General features: G+C 46.4%; 1 non-coding gene across 1 annotated transcript; it reads left to right on the top strand.

Moving 5' to 3' along the window:
• The first annotated feature begins 15,882 nt into the window (after positions 1–15,882).
• Positions 15,883–15,955, top strand: TRNAE-CUC (transfer RNA glutamic acid (anticodon CUC)). Its single transcript has one exon. It is a non-coding gene; the product is annotated as a tRNA-Glu (tRNA).
• The last annotated feature ends 1,580 nt before the right edge of the window (positions 15,956–17,535 follow it).

Below are 17,535 nucleotides of genomic sequence, written 5' to 3'. Positions count from 1 at the left end.
ACCCCATGGACTGCAGAACTCCAGGCTTCCCTGTCCTTCACCAACTCCCAGAACTTGGTCAAACTCATGTCCTTTGAGTCGGTGATGCCATCCAACCATCTCATCCTCTGTCGTCCCCTTCTCCTCCCACCTTCAATCTTTCCCAGCATCAGGGTCTTTTCAAATGAGTCAGTTCTTCACATCAGGTGGCCAAAGTATTGGAGTTTCAGCTTCAGCATCAGTCCTTTCAATGAATATTCAGGACTGATTCCCTTTGGGATGGACTGGTTGGCTGTCCTTGCAGTCCAAGGGACTCTCGAGAGTCTTCTCCAACACCACGGTTCAAAGCATCAATTCTTTGGTGTTCAGCTTTCCTTATAGTCCACCTCTCACATCCATACATGACTACTGGAAAAACCATAGCTTTGACTAGATGGACCTTTACTGGCAAAGTAATGTCTCTGCCTTTTAATATGCTGCCTAGGTTTGTCATAGCTTTTCTTCTAAGGAGTAAGCATCTTTTAATTTCATGGCTGCAGTCACCATCTTCAGTGATTTGGAGCCCCCCCAAAATAAAGTCTGTCATTGTTTCCATTCTTTCCCCATCTATTTGCAATGAAGTGATGGGACAGGATGCCATGATCTTAGTTTTCTGAATGTTGAGTTTTAAGCCAACTTTTTCACTATCCTATTTCACTTTCATCAAGAGGCTCTTTAGTTCCTCTTTGCTTTCTGCCATAAGGGTAGTGTCATCTGCATATCTGAGGTTATTGATATTTCTCCCGGCAATCTTGATTCCAGCTTGTGCTTCCTCCAGCCCAGCGTTTCTCATGATGTACTCTGCATATAAGTTAAATAAACAGGGTGACAATATACAGCTTTGACGTACTCTTTTCCCAATTTGGAACCAGTCTGGTGTTCCATGTTCAGTTCTAACTGTTGCTTCTTGACCTGAATACAGATTTCTCAGGAGGCAGGTCTGGTGGTCTGGTATTCCCATCTTTTTTAGAATTTTCCACAGTTTATTGTGATCCACACAGTCAAAGGCTTTGGCATAGTCAATAAAGCAGAAATAGATGTTTTTCTGGAACTCTCTTGCTTTTTCGATGATCCAACGGATGTTGGCAATTTGATCTCTGGTTTCTCTGCCTTTTCTAAATCCAGCTTGAACATCTGGAAGTTCACGGTTCATGTACTGTTGAAGCCTGACTTGGAGAATTTTGAGCATTACTTTGCTAGCGTGTGAGATCAGTACAATTGTGTGATAGTTTGAACATTCTTTGGCATTGCCTTTCTTAGGACTTGGAATGAAAACTGACCTTTTCCAGTCCTGTGGCCACTGCTGAGTCTTCCAAATTTGCTGACACATTGAGTGCAGCACTTTCACAGTATCATCTTTTAGGATTTGAAATAGCTCTTCTGGAATTCCACCACCTCCACTAACTTTGTTCATTGTGATGCTTCCTAAGCCCCACTTGATTTTTCATTTCAGGATGTCTGTCTCTAGGTGCATGATCACACCATCGTGGTTATCTGGGTCATGAAGATCTTTTTTGTATAGTTCTGTGTATTCTTGCCACCTCTTCTTAATATCTTCTGTTTCTGTCCTTTATTGTGCCCATCTTTACATGAAATGTTCCCTTGGTATCTCTGATTTTCTTGAAGAGATCTCTAGTCTTTCCCATTCTATTGTTTTCCTCTATTTCTTTCAATTGATCACTGAGGAAGGCTTTCTTATCTCTCCTTGCTATTCTTTGGAATCCTGAATTCAAATGGGTATATTTCCTTTTCTCCTTTGCCTTTAGCTTCTCTTCTTTTCTCAGCTATTTGTAAGGCCTCCTCAGACAACCATTTTGCCTTTTTGCATTTCTTTTTGTTGGGGATGGTCTTAATACAGATAAAATATTTAGAGGGACTATACCAATGGAGAGGGGCTTCCTAAGTGGCACTAGTGGTAAAGAACCTGCCTGCCAATGCAGGACACATAAGAGATGCAGCTTCGATCCCTGGGTCAGGAAGATTCCCTGGGGGAGGTCATGGTAACCCACTCCAATATTCTTCCCTGGAGAATCTCATGGACAGAGGAGCCTGGCAGGCTACAGTTCATAGGGTTGCAAAGAGTCAGACACGACTAAAGCGACCTAGCCACAACATGCATACCAATGAAAGGGCTTCCCTGGCGGCTCAGATGGTAAAGAATCTGCCTGCAATGCAGAAGACCCAGAGTCAATCCCTGGGTTGGGAAGATCCCCAGGAGAAGGGCATGGCAACCCACTCCAGGGCTGTAGTCCACAGGATCACAAAGAGTTGGACACAACTGGGCAACTGACACTTTCACCTCCATACTAATAGGACTGTGAATAATTTTTTAATCTTTTTAGTTTAACTCTCTCTTTGGATTGTTCTAGATTTTCTACATTCAATTTTTATTACATATATAATTTTAATATTTGTTTATACTATTTTTAGAAATCTATCCCAGAAAAACTCACTTTCTAATGGTTATCACTGTTGTATCAGTTGCTAAGTTGTGTCTGACTCTTTGTGAGCCCATGGACTATGGTCTCCAAGGTTCCTCTGTCCATGGCATTTCCCAGGCAAGAATACTGGAGTGGGTTGCCCCTTCCTACTCCAGGGGATCTTCCTGACCCAGCAATTGAACCTGCATCACCTACATTGACAAGCAGGTTCTTTACCACTCAGTCACCAGGAACTAGTTAGCCAGAAATCCTCATCCCCAAAACAGTGGCCCCTGTGATCTGCCAAATATCAGATTAGCCTGTTTCTCCCTCAGCTCTTGGGAATCCAGAGTGATCAGCATGAAGCTGATGTGTGGGAGATGGCAGAGAGGAGATGGCCTTGGGGCAGCAGGGCTAATTCCTCTCCCAGGTCCTTGCAGGAATCCATCACAGAAGACCACTGTCCTCCCCAGTGTCCTCACCTAAAAAGACGTTAGAGGGACTTCCCTGGAGGTCCAGTGGTTAAGACTTCACCTTCCAATGCAGGGGATGCAGGTTTGATCCCTAGTCAGGGAACTAAGATCCCACATGCCTGCTGCTGCTAAGTCGCTTCAGTCGTGTCCGACTCTGTGCAACCCCATAGACAGCAGCCCACCAGGCTCCGTCATCCCTGGGATTCCCCAGGCAAGAACACTGGGGTGGGTTGCCATTTCCATCTCCAATGCATGAAAGTGAAAAGTGAAAGTGAAGCCACTCAGTCGCGTCCAACCCTCAGCAACCCCATGGACTGCAGCCCACCAGTCTCCTCCATCCATAGGATCCTCCAGGCAAGAGTACTGGAGTGGGGTGCCACTGCCCTCTCCAATGCCTGGTGACCCAAAAAACCAAAATGCAAACAACAGAAACAATATTGTAACAAATTCAATAAAGAGTTTAAAAAAAATGATCTGCTGCAACAACAACAAAAAACTTAAAAAAATGCTAGAAAAACAAATTCTTGGTTCTCACACCAAACCTATGGAATCAAACACTGGGGAAAGACCCCAGGAGCCAGGGTGGAACAAACCCTACAGGTGGTTCTGATGCAAACTTAGCCATGAGGTCACCGCATTTAACTCACTCAAACCAGGACTGCAGCCGAAACAGGAGAGTGGGAAAGAGCATGGGGTCAATGTGGGGTCAACACGGGGGTTGGGGGGAGGGGACGGGGGAGATCAGGAGAGGAAGTGTCTTCCTTGGTTCCGGCAGGGAAAATATGGCAACTGCTTGAAATGTGATAGATTTGTCAAAAGTATGTGAAAACGCCTCAAAGACCGGCCCAAGTCTGTGTTTTGCTCACACCGTGTATACTGTGCCTGGCACAGAGCCTAGAGCCTATTAAATATTTGTGACTGAATTAAAAGTGAATGTATGAATAAATTAGCCCTATAAATTATGTAACACGACATGCTTTCATTTGCGCTATAATGATAAAAATTGCAAATCTGTCTTCAGGATTGGGAATGACAACCCAGAAAACCTCTGGCCACCTTCTTGCCAAGGTGGCTGCCCCTGGGACATCCAAACCCTCAGGGCCTCCTCCATATCTTCAATCCTCAGATGCCTGAAGACCGGGTTGCCAGATAAAACTCAGGGTATCCAGTTAAATTTGAATTTCAGATAAACAATGAGTCATTTTCTAGGGTAAGCAAATCTCGAATACTGCCTAGGACATGCTTATTCTAAAAAAAAAAATTATTTGCTGTTTATCTGAAATTCAAATTTAACTGGGCATCCTGTATTTTTATTTGCTCAACTTGGCATCTCTACCGTGGACTCAACCCGTTCCTTGGAGCAAGCCAAGCAAAGCTTCCCCATACCCTGTCATTTGTGAGAACAGGGCCCTGCTGCTGCTTTCTTGGAAAGGTCCAGGATACCTCCCAAGGCTCAAGGCTTTGCTCACTTGGATAATAGGCCTATGTCTTTATTCTATTTGCTTTGACTCTTTGTAAAATAGATGGGGAAACAATAGAAACAGTGACAGACTTTATTTTCTTGGGCTCCAAAATCACTGAGGATGGTGACTGCAGTCACGAAATTAAAAGACACTTGCTCCTTGGAAGAAATGCTATGACAAACCTAGAGAACATATCAAAAAGCAGAGACGTCACTTTGCCGACAAAGGTCTATATAGCCAAAGCTATGGTTTTTCCAGTAGTCATGTACAGATGAGAGAGTTGGCCCATAAAGAAGGCTGAGCACTGAAGAATAATGCTTTCAAACTGTGGTGCTGGAGAAGACCGTTGAGAGTCCCTTGGACAGCAAGGAGGTCAAGTCAGCCAATCCTAAAGGAAATCAACCTGAACATTCATTGGAAGGACTTATGCTGAAGCTGAAGCTCCAATATTCTGACCACCTGATGCGAGGAGTTGACTCAATGGGCATGAGTTTAAGCAAACTCAGGGAGATAGTGAAGGACAGGGAAGCCTGGCATGCTGCAGTCCACAGGGTGGCAAAGAGTCAGGCACAACTTAGTGACTGAACAACAACAACAAATACAGTACCATCCCTTCCTCTAGCTTCCCACCCTCCTTTTTTCAAAAATCAGAGTATAAATGCTTTTACAATACTGTCTTAGTTTCTGCCATACAACAATGTGAATCAGCCATATGTATACATATATCCTCTCCCTCTTGGAACTCCGTCCCACCACCCCCATCCCACTCCTCTAGGGCGTCACAAAGCACCGAGATGAACTCCCTGTGCTATACACAGCAGCTTCACACTAGCTAGCTATTCCACTCTTGCTAGCGTGTAGATGTCAGTACTCTCTCTCAATTTATCCCCCACCCCAGGGTCTACACGTTCGTTCCCTACTTCTGTCTCTATTCCTGCTGTGCAGATAGGTTCACCTGTACCACGTTTTTAGATGCCACACACACACATTAATACATGGTATTTGTTTTTCTCTTTCTGACTTACTTCACTCTGTATGACAGTCTAGAGGTCCAGCCACCTCTCTACAAATGATCCAATTTCATTCTTTTTTATGGCTGAGTAGTATTCCATTGTATATCTGAACCACATCTTCATCCATTCATCTGTCAGTGGACATTTAGGTTGTGTCCAGGTCCTCCCTTCCTTTAACTCCCTCTTACCCTTTGAGACTCATTACCTCTCAGTGGAAAACTTCCCTGGAAAGCACACAGACACACAGAGAGAGAGTCTGCATAAAACTGTTCCCTTTGTATGTACCAGCTTCCATCCTAGCAACTGCCCTTCTCAGGTGGGCAGCAAATATAGATGCTCTGCCTCTTTCACTGAGCACCTGCTTATCACTCCATTCCCAATACTTTGTCCCATACCTGGCTTTCAAAAGGTGTTTGATAACTAAGTGAATAAGTGAAGGTATAGTAACTTCTTTGGGAAACCACGTCTAATTCTTTTGAAAGCAATCAGGAAATAGTGGGAAGGGGACGTCCCTGGTGGTCCAGGTGTTAAGACTCTAAGCTCCCAATTCAGGGGGTCTGGGTTCCATCCCTGGTCAGGGAACTAGATCCCATATGCTGCAACTAAAACCTGGAGCAGCCAAATAAATAAATATTTTTCTAAACTAATAAAAAAGAACTTGTGGGAAGAGAGGAGTCCTCACAGGTGTCTTGCCTTGTAAATCTCTCTCCCTCAGGACAAGTCAGTGGCCACCAAGCCAGGGACTCACCCAGAGGACACACAGGTCCTCACACAGAGTCCAGGGTCTAGGAAAGCACCTTGCAAACAGATATGGGGTGATTCTCCCTGACCAGTCAGACAGTGGACCTGAGACCAGGCAACTAAACCTGGCCATGCTCATGGGCCAGCAGCGTTGCCAGTGCATTCTCAGAACTGGCCTGGAACTTCCTGGGGTTTTCTCCCCCCTTTTCACAGGTACTGCAACTCTCTGTATGTTTAGTCTAACCTACTGCCCATTAGATGAGGAGTCAGGTCCTGCTCTTCACTCAGCCTCCTCTCAACCCCTAGCTGGGGAGGGCATCTCTGTTGGATGGTAACCTGAACATTCACTGGGAGGACTGATGCTGAAGATGAAGCCCCAATACTTTGGCCACCTGATGCAAAGAACTGACTCACTGGAAAAGACCTGGGAAAGACTGAAGCCAGGAGGAGAAGGGGATGGCAGAGGATGAGATGGTTGGATGGCATCACTGACTTGATGCACCCGAGTTTGAGCAAGGTCCGGGAGTTGGTGATGGACGGGGAAGCCTGGTGTGCTGCAATCCATGGGGTCACAAAGAGTGGGATGCAGCGGAGAGACTAAATAACAACAAACCTGGGTCTCCCACCTACTTGCTTGGTGGGTCCTGAGAACCTGTGCGTTAAGCCAGTCCATGAAACATTCCCTGGTGAAAGCCTTGGAAAATAGCGAAAAACAAAGCCCACCTGCAAATGGAGAACTATTCGTTTGACAGCAACAGCAATACCAGGTCACAGGGCTTGTCATTAAATCACTGACATCCAGTGATGTACATCCAGTGCCAAAAATAAAAGCGCACTTCTGAAACATTTATGGCTGAGATTTAAAACCCCTGGAACTGAGACATTCAAAGGTGAGTGTCCCAGGACAGCCTTCAGCCTGGCTCTGAGGCCTCAGCTCAGAACCCAGGAAGGCAGCTCTCATCTCTCTCCTGGTGATACCCAGGAAAGAAATGTGTCTGGAGGGGTGACAGAGCAATCCGTGTGGCTCCAAGATGAGGCTGGAGAATGCAGACACGTTTTGCTTCCTCTTTTACGCTTTGAGCATTAATTCTCATCTGCAGAGAAGAGGAAGGGTCTAGTTATCTGTAAACAAAGTCGGGCTCACCCTCTTCTGTGTCTACACCAGGTTTAGAATGTGGTGTCAGTAACATGTGGGCTTCCCAGTGGCTTAGCAGTAAAGAATTCATCTGCCAAGGCAGGAGACGCAGGTTCGATCCCTGGGTTGGGAAGATTCCCCTGGAGAAGGGAGTGGCTACCCACTCCAGTATTCTTGCCTGGAAAATCCCAAGGACGGGAGGCTGGAGGGCTACAGTCCATGGGGTCCCAAAGAGTCAGACACGACTTAGCAGCTGAGCACATGTGCACACACATCAGTGACATGGTCTTGCTGCTGATAGTGGAGCCCACTGGAAATGAGGGAAAATATTCTGTGCTCTTTTTAGACAAGTTGGCCCCAAGATTAAGCACCATGAGAGCCACTTCCTAGTTGCCATTTCTTCATCTGGTGGTGGTCCACCATCTCCTTTTCCTTGGCACTGTCTGCCTTTCTCTTTACACTGGTTGACATATGCAAATTGTGTAAGTCCAAAATTCACTTGCTCTGAGATGCAGGACAAGAGAAGATGAATTCAAGTAACACCACTGATGACAAGATATCTAACAAAGCCTTCCAAGGCTAGCACTGCCAAAAAGAGGTAGACTCAGGAAGGGGAACCAGAGGGACCTAGACCTCTGACTGCAAGTCAAAAGCCTCTGGCTTCTCACAGTCATCCCATGGATCCCCGTGGTTGGACAGGACCTGAAGCTGGTAGGAGACAGACAGAAGAAGCAAGAGATGAACCCTTTTCTTTCTTCCCCAGTTCCTGCTCAGAATGTGTAGTAGTAAACCTGGGACAGCACACGCCCTGCCCTCCATGTAACCATCACCAGGACACCCAGGAAGTTCCTAAGGAGCTCCCACTTGTACGAATCTTTCCGTTTCTCTTCTCCATACAATTTTAAGACCTAAAAAGGACATTGCTTCTAAAGACAAGTGCAGGTGGGTTGGGGTCTGGGGAGAGAAATCTCTCAGGCCATGTCCTGCTCTGCAGGTGGAAATGTCCTGCCATCTTGGAGTCGAAAGCAGACACAGGCCACGTGCCCTCTCATAGAAGCTTCCTCTCCAGCAAGAGCCAGAGGGAAATTTGGTGTCACTTGCTGATGCGTGTAAACCTCCACAAATGACTCAACCCCCAAAAGACAATTTCACTAGAGGCACTTTTTTTTTTTTTACCCCTAATTAACCATAAAATTGCTTCAAATCTCCATTTCACATTCACTCAAGGATATGCATTCCTCTTGTTCCAGATTTTGGGAACAGAGTGTCAGTCTGCTCATAAATCTAGGCTGTACCTTTCAGATGTCAGAGCTTCAGAGAAGAGAGACACCACCTGTCCCTCATCCCCAGACAGCCCCCTGCCTCCCTCTCCCCTTCCTCTTGCTCAGATGAGACACGCAGTGGACCCTCCAGTCCACCAGGGAGATATTCTTTTGCTCCTTCAGAAGATGGGAGAGGGGATTTCCCTGGCAGTCCAGTGGTTAGGACTCTGAGATTTCACTGCCAGGGTCATGGGCTCAATCCTTAGTCAGGGGACTGACCTTAAGATGCCACAATCCATGTGACCAAAAAAAATGAGAGGGGAGGTGATATTCAGGGGGCACCGGTGATGCACCAATCACGGTGCTGGTGCCGTCACCCTCCTGTGACACTCAGTGCCACACGGCACCAAGAGGTATGGCTTACTGTCCCATTTTACAGATGAGGAACTGAGACGGAGAAGTCAGTACTGCCAGCTCACAGTGGTCAAGCCAGAGGCTGACCTCAGGCTGGGGTGTGAAGAGGTCCTCTCCTGGAAGGCTCACAACTTATTTGGTGATTTTCAAAAACTCACTTAAACTCCCTGTGGGAACTATTAATATTATCAGTTCTCCTAAATTGGAATAATCTCGTCTGTTCATCCTCTCCCTGTTCCCCGTTTCCTGGTCCTGCAGTGCTGCTGAATTAGATAATGTCTACAAAGCTCTCTAAGTTCCTTGAAGGGAAGTTTCGATAAACACAAGTGATTAACCTTCAAAGCACCCAGAGTTTTGAATGAAGAAGTTCTAAAAATTATCATAAAGTCCTGCTGGGGTTGGATAATGAAAGGCAGCTTTATTGAATTTTCAAACACTTCCTTTTCTGCCAGAGAGCAAAGGTGAACCCCTCCAGCCAGAATGGGCTCTAACTCCAACACTCGTCCCTGGCTCTTCTCTCTTCTCAAGTAAGGGAAGGTGAAGTGCCTCTTTCCAGAGCCTTCCACAGTGGTTACATGGAGATTCAGAGCAGCAGCTGCCTCAGGCTTCTGAACAATGTGGCTCCATCACTCTCCGGCTCTGCCTCCCCAGGCGCAGCTGAAATGATGCTGTGACAAGGCTTGATGCGAGAGGAGATGCCACCGCTGAGAAGTCAGGACCCAGAAACTCAGTATTCACAAGACGTCTACTCCTCGGCATCCCATCTCCCTCCTGCTGACAGTGTGGTTATCATGGGTCAGAGAAGGACCTAGCGTTGTCCACGCAAGCCACACAGGCGAGTGGGGGCCAAGCTGTGCCTGTCCTCTGAGCTTGCGCTGCCAGGGGGAGAAGGGGGAGACAGGAGGAGAGAGCTAACAGAGACTCCTCTAGGGATCCAGACAGCACAGGTGGCTCAGATTATGCAAACGCAGAGCAGGGAGCAGGAATGCAGGTGAGGGAGGGGGGCTCCAGGCAAAGCCATCATCTCACTGTCAGTGACCCCCTGCCACATCCCTTTCCTTAGCCATTAGCTTGGTCCTGAGTTCACGATGCACAGACGCGGACAGTGGCTACTGGACATCTGCAAGACCAGCCCAGCTCCGGACCGTGGGAGCTACAGAAGAGCCGGGCCACCTCCCCTACCTTCAAAGTCCCACCGAGCCAGCCAAGACCATCTTCTTGCAGTGAAAGTGTGAAGAAGGCACCTTGGACTTTCCTGGTGGTCCAGTGGTTGAGAATCCACCTTCCAATGCAGGAACACAGATTTGATCCCTGGTTCGGGAAGATTCCACATGCCAAGGGACAGCTAAGTCCACGGGCCACAACTAACTGAACCGGCGCGCCTAGAGCCACGCTCTGCAGCAAGAGAAGCCACTGCCGTGAGAAGCCCATGAACCACAACTACAGAAAAGCCCCCACTCACTGCAACCAGAGAAAGCCTGCACAGCAACGAAGACCCAGCATGGCCAAAAATAAAGAAATAATTATTTTTAAAAGCACTCAATCATCACACCAGACTCGATAGGTCAGACCTACTTGCCCGGGACGCCAAAAATCTTCTTTATAACTAATTTTTATTGGAGCATCATTCCAAACACCTATTTTCACAAAACCTATCTGCCCTCCTAGGAAAAATGGCAAAGGGCAGTTTTGTGGACTCATGTGTGAACGATTCTTGAAAAACTAGAGTGAACAAAGACATCTCCTGTCTTTGGGAGAAATATAAATAGGAGAAGAGACTTATCTAGAAGGCAGGGGAGAACTGAATTCAGCAGTCTGGCTCTTTCCTGAAACATTGGTTTAAGTTTGGCAGAGATGACCATTTTTTGGAAATAATTTTATTTATTTTTGGCTGCACTGGGTCTTCATTAATATTGCTCAGGCTCTCTGTAGTTGCAGTTAGTGAGGGCTACTCTTCGCTGCAGGCACAGGCTTCTCACTGCAGTGGATTCTCTTGTTGCAGAGCACAGGCTCAATAGTTGTGGCACACAGGCTTAGTTGCTCTGTGGCATGTGAGATCTTCATGGACTAGGGATGAAACCCATGTCCTATGCACTGGCAGGCAGATTCTTAACCACTGAGCTATCATGGAAGTCCAGAGATGACCACTTGTGAGGGCAGTATTTGGTCCCAGTTCCTTGAAAGAGCTTTAAGCTTTTCTTTAAGAAAGCTTTAAGAAAGTCTAAGGGCCCAAGGTTTTCCCTTGAGAAGCCATAACAGAGGTACAAATCCTCTGCCAATCACAGCCCAACTAGACCTTCTCTGCTCCCCACCAAATAGGGTCCCCAGGCCCTAACACAGAGACCTGCATCCTCAGTAGCTCTAGGAAAGCTTCCTGGGCTCCCACAAGAGCACAGATGCTTTAGAGACAGAAGAGACTGGGACCCGAGTCATTCTATCTGGGAAATGAGCCTATCCCAGAGTCAAAGATCACTGTGACTAAACCATTGCTGTTGTTATTTAGTCGTTAAATCATGTCTGACTTGTCATGCAAACAGGACCGTGCCATGTGGTTTCTGAAACAAATAACTTACTTTCATCACCATTGTGATTATTATTCGCCCTTGACTGTGCATGTAAAAACCTGAGAGTTTTGACATCACACGGGTGTGGATCCAGATGTTTCCACGCCTTGAGCAAGGTGCTGAGCCTCAGTTTCCTTATGGGTAAAATGGGGGGTAGTAATAGCACCTCTTTCAGGGTCACACTGTGAGGGTTTGACTTTGTTAATTGCATGGAAACCACCCAGCCCAGGGCACAGGGAGTGTACCCAATAAAGGACAGTCACTCTAATTAGTGATGAAACAGCAAGCAAGCAATACCAACAGTGTGAGAGGAGTCTGGATGAAGGAGAAAGATGCTGGCTGAGAAAGGATACCCATTCTCAGCTGAGAACAGCTTTTTTAGTCAGAAGAAAAGGATGACCAAAACCCAGAAAATATGGTCACCTGGCCATGTGGAAGATGAACCAGGCCAGAATGAAAAGGATGAAGAGGCAGGAGAAATGAGGTTGCCTTGCCAAAAGGACCTTGAACTCAGGTGGAAGGGTTGGGCCAGCTACCAGAGGCCACGGGAGGCCCCTGCGGAGTTCCAGACTCCGGGCCACCTGTATTCACCCGTGGACAAGCGATACACATCCGGGATGGGAGGGCCCACCTCTGGGGCACCCTCCCATCCCCCATCCTGTCTTCAACCCTCCTGTCACAGGGAAGAGCCCAAAGAACACTGGGCTCCCCAAGACCTATCTGGGGACAGGCAGGATGCTGGGGAGGTCCAAGACCAGAGCTCCCAGCAGGAGTCTCAGAGATCACGAAACCCTTGAGTCACTGCTTGACCTAAAAATAATTGCCAGACGGCCTTTTCGACAGCGCCAGCCCAGGGAGCGAGTGCCGCCTCTTCTCCAGTAACTACACAGCTCACCTGGAAACCCTACTCCTGGAGAAGGAGCCCATTTTCCTCCACCTCCAATAAAGAAAAGCCTCTGCATGGGAAGAGAAATGTCCTGCAGACGAGGGTGCCCAGGAGGGGGCCGCCTTGATTAAAGCAGGTTGTTCTGCCAAGAAGCCTTGAATATGCTCTCTTGGTTTGGGGCTGTTAGTGCAGCGTGGAGGCAGCAGGCGACATGAATTGCCTTTTATCTAATTGGAAAACTCCCACCGAGTTTAGAAGTACTCATTTAGACAGGCAGATCAATAAAAGAAATGGGGAGCGGATGACCGTGGAGATGTTTGGGAACGAGCCGGGCCTCTATACATCTGCTTAATAAAGACAAACTCCTCCAGGTTGCAGTGCAAACCTGGGCTACCCTCTTGGCTCCAGACGCCAGCCTGTCCCATTTGTTTTCCACGAGCAGACGTTTCTCAGGAGCAACGGGCAAGAGACCCCTTCCCTTCCCTTCTCTTCATCTGAGTTCAAGAGCTCTGTTGAAGAGAGGGCAGAAACACAAAGAGGGGCCTTAGGACTTTGACTAGGGTTATTCTAGCATCTTCCCCAAATGGTGAGGGCTTCCCAGGTGGCACTAGTGGTAAAGAGCCCACCTGGCAATGCAGGAGATGCAAGAGACCAAGGTTCAATCCCAGGGTTGCAAGGGTTCCCTGGAGGAGGAAATGGCACCCTACTCCAGTATTCTTGCCTGGAAAATTCCATGGACAGAGGAGCCTGGCAGGCTATACAGTCCATGAGGCTGTAAAGTGTCAGACATGACTAAGCAACTAGGTAACCAAAAAATGGTATTCCCTTGACCCAAACTCAAATGGAACAGAACAAAAAGCAGAGATCCACAGGAAAGGGATAGAAAAAAGAAAGGAGAGATGAGTGAGGAGAAAGATGAGGCTCTCTTGCCATTTCATATCATTTTATTGTGTATAAATCCCACTGCACAGTAATGAGCACTGTCTGAGCATCTGTGTTAAGAACTCCCCAGCTGAAACCTTCTTTCCCCTCCTCTCTCTCTTAGTCATCATTGAATTAGGAGCTCGGAAATGTCTTCCTCATTCCCACATCACCACCCTCGTGACCTTTTATCCATCCTTGTCCCTGCTGTCAACCCCCCACCCCCATCCCCATTCTATACACAGGAAGCTGAAGCCCTCATTTCAAACACAAGCTTTTGTTCCTGGCCACAGTATAGAAGCTGAGTCCCTTCAAAGGGAAAAATGCTATGTGGCTAAAGGTCCAGAAGTAGAAGGTGTGTGTGTGTGTGTGTGTGTGTGTGTGTGTACACGTGCACTTGTATGTGTACTGGTCTACAGGTACTTCACATATGCTCGGGGAAATGTGATAAAGTGGGGAACCCTGCTTGGAATTGCTGCATCCCTCCTCTGACTCCTGCAGAAGTTCCTCCCCGGGCTGGGGCTGCAGGAAGAAACCTGCTGCCTCTCGGCTTTAACAAAGGACGTTCTCTTGCACCATCCCACTGCGAAGGCACAGACTCATACCTGGGCCACGGATCGGTTGCCATGGAAATGACTGCAGAGTCACAAATAAGGTGGTATTATGTTCTCTCAGCAGGACCAGACGAAAGCTAGAAGCTAGAGAGAGAAAGAGGGAGACAGAGCTGGAGAGAAAGAAAGAATAAAAATACCTTCTATCAATAGCAAGCCGTAAGGGAAACACAAACAGTGATGGGGTGAAAGGATGATGCTTGAGAGAAAGCAGCCTTCAGACAGGACAGGGGGATGGCATTGTTTCCTTTAAGGGAGGGCTCTCATGTCAGGAAGGAGGGAGGAGCTCATGCAGCCCCTCTCTCTTCTACTGGCTTTTTCTCTCCCTCTTCATTGGGTAATGTTGCAAAAAGCTAGAAAGGAAGGGTTGGGGGGAGACATACAGAATAAGGCAGGAGGTGAAAGGGAGGGTCTCAGGAGGTGAATCAAATCATTTCTCTTTTCCTCTCTCCCCACGAAACAGAAAGGCCCTGCTCTGATTCTCGACAGAAAACTTCAAGCCTCTTGATCTGTGACCCTCTTATCCATACACCCTTCAGGATCTCAGCACTCTTATTAAGATTTTTCTCCTGAGCCCAGTGCCTCAGAAGGGAGAGGGATCCCATTGTCCTCCCAAGGTCACTTGTTCATTTGAATCTTCATCAGTTTCCCTGCTGTGGATGCAAGTGTGAGCATCAAGGTCCAGATTCAGACTCAAGGAGCTAATAAGAAGCACCAAGCTTATTCCAGCTAAACTACAAAACTTTCAATAAGGCAAGGAACTTTCAAATTCTCCTCAGCCACTCTTTTTTTTTTTAATGGATGTGTAAGTATAGGTTTCAACAAGCACAATGCTTTCAACAAAACATAAAAAAGTTTCCTGTGATCTCTCAATCCATTATCAAAATAAGCAGATTTTCAAAAGTATTGCAATCTTACCCACTTTCTCTGAGCTTCATTCTTTTTGTGGTGGCCAGGACAGTTAGCTGCCTTAGTCGGGAGTCTAGAAAGACTGAGCAACTTCCTCTGTAATACTGTTTGAGTAGCAGTGAAAGTCTTGCCAACTAAAATGTTCTCCCCTATCAACTAATATACGTGCCTAAAACCCCGCATTTGTGTAATCCCTTTCTGTCTTCAAAAGGTCTATTCAAGAAGTCAGAAGTTAGGGCAATCTTCTCTAACTTCTCAGTGGGAATCCGTTTTCAGATTAGCTTCCCGAGTGGTGCTAGTGGTAAAGAACCAGCCTGCCAATGCAGGGGACTGTAAGAGACACAGGTTCGATCCCTCAGTCAGGAAGATCCCCTGGAGGAGGGCATCGCAACCCACCCCAGTATTCTTGCCTGGAGAATCCCATGGACAGAGGAGCCCGGCGGGCTACAGTCCATAGGGTCACAAAGAGTCAGACATGATGGAAACAATTTAGCACAAGGAAATGGGACACGGGATGCATAAATTCTGCTGCATACAACAGTGGACAGATAGGAGTATTTCTGTCCCCCATTATATGCATCAGAATTCAGTCATCAGAATGCTCACATCTGACCCTTGAGAGTCAAGGGAATGATAATATTTGTCCCCAAGGTATCAAGCTGCTCACTCCTGGGTCCTCCCAGGATGGGACCAGGAGCAGTTTCAGTCAACAGGGAAGCACCAAGAGTTTCCAAACAGCTGAAAGATTGTGAAGTTCTTTGCTCCCCTCTATAAAGTTTCCCTGGCTTAACACAGTGACTCTAGACTCCTCAGGATCCCCAGCCTAGTCTACTTATCTCCCTCCATTGTGGAGTGGGAGACGAAGTGGTGAGCCTTGATCTAACTCAAAAGGTCAACAGCAGGGTCTTGGGGAGGATCTGAGGCAGGCAGTTGGCAGCGAGCTTTACTAAGCCTTCAGTTAAGGTCTTAACTGAGTAATAGAAGCATAGAGAAATTACCTTTCTGACTGGTACTGGTAATAATTCAGTCAATCAAAAACTTAGCTAGGGACTTCCCTGATGGTCCAGTGGTTAAGACTCCACACTCTCAATGCAGGGGGCCCAGGTTCGATCCCTGGTCAGGGAACTAGATCTCACATGCCGCAACCAAAGTTCACAAGTCACAGTGAAAGATCCCTTAGCCCACAACAAAGATCAAATATCCTGATGCTGCAACTAAGACCCAGCACAGCCAAATAAATAAATATTTAAAAAAAAAAAAAAACTGAGCTAAAGCAGGGAATTGCTTTTTAAGAAGTGATACAAACACCCTAAATAGCTCATTGTAACTTAAAATATAAACATGCTTTTTTCCTGCTAACTTTTAATGTGGAGCCAAGATGTTTTATTTGAATATTAGAACACTGATAAAAGTTCTCCATCAATTTCTTCAAAAGCCACATTCATAATTCACATCTACAATTTCCAGTTTCCATTACTTTCAAGCAAAGTAAAATTTTAAGGACAATTATGAGGTAATCTGAACACACAATCCTTCCAAATTGTTTTGTATCTCTGCAGTCATTTATAGTTGTCTCACCCACACCCAATTCAATAGCAATTTTTTATCAACTCACATTTATTGAGTCTTTTCAAAGCATGCAATTTTGTTTTCATAGAAATAGCTCTCTTTTCATACTCAATGTTCATTGGTTTACATAATATTTAATTAAATTATGGATTGATGTAGTGAATTGGTTGAGTCAAGGTTTTTTAAAAGAGGGCCCACTACTATTTTTTCTCTGAAGGCAAATTCTCCTCCTAAGGAGTTTGCCTGAAATTGACCTTCAAGGAAAATCACATTTTAAATATCAGAGGTCAATTATTATACACCAAGAACTCTTTGTGCAACAAATAAGAAAATAGTTTCTCAGGATACAAAAATAATTGAGGTAAGGTAGACCTCTGGCATGAGAGGAGGTCACCAAAGCCTCTCCCTGAAAGCAACTAAAATACAGAATGCTAGTAACAGCTATTTCAAGACCCTGGACAGCAACCGAAAGCAAACAACAGACTGATGCGTCAAAAACCTGTGCTTTTGGAGAACAGTTGGAATCTACAGTGTATTTTCCCAGGGCTGATCCCATCAAGCTCCCGCACCCTCTCAGATCAGTTAGCATAGTTAGTTCTAACAGGCGGAACAGACTGGATGACCAGCAGCTTCACTGCCAGAAAGGGATGGTTTAGTTTGGAGCTAAAGGTGAAAACCTGGTGCTCAGTGGATGACAGGCAACAATCTCAGTGGTGACCACACAAGGAAGGTCAGACATTTCAACAGTCTTCAAGGTGGCGATTCTATTTGGTGCAAACATCAGCCTAGCGGACTAGCCAGAAATTTAATAGGGAAATGCAAGAAGTGAGCACACACAGAGGTACATTCCACCTATCTCTGGCTGACCTGGAGTTGGTGGACATGGTGGGGTGGGGGTGGGACCAGAGGGGGGCTTATGAAGAACAAAAGCCAGAGCATCCTTAAAACAGCACACAGATCCATCAGCAGCAGGTAGAAACCTGTCTGGCTAAAAGTGTATAAACACAGTCTCTGAAGAATCACTTGCTGGCCACTAAATCATGCAGACACAAAAACAAGACCTGGGAAACCAAGCTTAGAAATAATACAGTAACATGTTAATTTATTGTTATACTCATATATGTTTTTTTAAGTGA

This window comes from Bos grunniens, chromosome 22 (assembly GCF_055505025.1).
Source record: "Bos grunniens cultivar Pamir isolate PY7600 chromosome 22, Bosgru_T2T1.0, whole genome shotgun sequence".
Classification (NCBI taxonomy): domain Eukaryota; kingdom Metazoa; phylum Chordata; class Mammalia; order Artiodactyla; family Bovidae; genus Bos; species Bos grunniens.
This window is presented reverse-complemented; position numbering and strand designations above follow the sequence as displayed.